Source organism: Colobus angolensis, unplaced genomic scaffold (genome assembly GCF_000951035.1).
Source record: "Colobus angolensis palliatus isolate OR3802 unplaced genomic scaffold, Cang.pa_1.0 Scaffold514, whole genome shotgun sequence".
Lineage (NCBI taxonomy): Eukaryota > Metazoa > Chordata > Mammalia > Primates > Cercopithecidae > Colobus > Colobus angolensis.
Window position 1 is genome coordinate 292,658 of NW_012118644.1, and position 1,888 is coordinate 294,545.

Here is a 1,888-nt window from a genome sequence, read left to right on the forward strand (position 1 = left end):
TGGTGTATAAGAATGCTTGTGATTTTTGCACATTAATTTTGTATCCTGAGACTTTGCTGAAGTTACTTATCAGCTTAAGGAGATTTTGGGCTGAGATGATGGAGTTTTCTTTCTTTCTTTTTTTTTTGAGAGCAACATGGTTGTTTATTTCCCCTGGGTGCAGGCAGGCTGAGTCTGAAAAGAGAGTCAGCAAAAGGTGATAAGTGTGGGGCCATTTTACAGGATTTGGGTAGGTAAAGGAAAATTACAGTCAACGGGAAGGTTGTTCTCTGGTGGGCAGGGGTGGGGGTTACAGGTTGCTCAGTGGGGGAGCTTTTTGAGCCAGGATGAGCCAGGAAAAGGAATTTCACAAGATAATATCATTGCTTAAGGCAATGACTGACCATTTTCACTTCTTTTGTGGTAGAATATCATCGGTTAAGGCAAGGCAGGGCATTTGCACTTCTTTTGTGATTCTTCAGTTACTTCAGGCCATCTGGGCGTATATGTGCAAGTCACAGGGGATGAGATGGCTTGGCTTCGGCTCAGAGGCCTGACATTCCTGCCTTCTTATATTAATAAGAAAAATAAAACAAAATGGTGTGAAGTGTTGGGGCAGCAAAAATCTTTTGGGGGGTGGTATGGAGAGAGAATGGGCGATGTTTCTCAGGGCTCCTTCAAACGGGATTGGGGTGGCGTGGGAACCTAGAGTGGGAGATATTAAGCTGAAGGAAGATTTTGTGGTAAGGGGTGATATTGTGGGGTTGTTAGAAGAAACATTTGTCGTATAGAACGATTGGTGATTGCCTGGATGTGGTTTTGTATGAATTGAAAAACTAAACAGAAGACACAAGGTCTGAATAAGAAAAGGAGAGAAAACAGGTATTAAAGGACTAAGAATTGGGAGCACCTAGGACATCTAATTAGAGTGCTTAAGGAGGCTCAGCATAACCTTGCTAGCAAAGATTATTTATTTACTTTAAGAGGGAATTTAGAGTGGCACTTTGGGATAGCACCAGGAGATATCAGCTGTGATGGCTTGGAGAAACAGTGTAAACCAGCAGTGTAAACACGAGCAGGGCATTTATGAGTAGTTGAGAACAGTGAATAGGAGTATGACTAGACAGAAGACAGTAGGGATGAAAGTTTTTTGGGGTGCAGTCCAAGTTGGTCTGGTGTCTGGAATGAGACTGGGACTTAATAAAAAGGACTGTCCACACAGGAGCTCAAATGGACTGGAACTTGTAGCATTCCGAGGACAGGCCTGAATTCTGAGAAGGGAAAGTGGTAGAAGTATTGTCTAGTCCTTTTTAAGTTGATGACTGAGCTTGGTGAGGTGTGTTTTAAAAAGACCATTAGTCCATTCTACGTTTCCTGAAGATTGAGGACAGTAAAAGATACAAAGGTTTCACTGAATGCCAAGAGCCTGAGAAACTGCTTGGGTGATTTCACTATTAAAGGCTGGTCCGTTATCAGACTGTATAGAGGTAGGAAGGCCAAAGAGAGGAAGTATGTCTGACAGAAGGGAAGAAATGACCACGGTGGCCTTCTCAGACCCTGTGGGAAAGACCTCTACTTATCCAGTGAAAGTGTCTACCTAGACAAAGGGGTATTTTAGTTTTCTGACATGTGAGTAAAGTCAATTTGCCAGTCCTGGGCAGCGGCAAATCCTCCAGCTTAATGTGTAGGAAAGGGAGGGGGCCTGAACAATCCCTGAGGGGCAGTAGAATAGCAGATGGAACACTGAGAAGTGATCTCCTTGAGGATAGATTTCTAGGATGGAAAGGAAATGAGAGGTTCTAAGAGGCAGACTAGCGGCTTGTAACCTACATGGAAGAGGTTATGAAATGACGACAGAATAGAATGGGCCTGTGAGGCTGGAAGGAGATATTTTCCTTGGTCTAAGAAC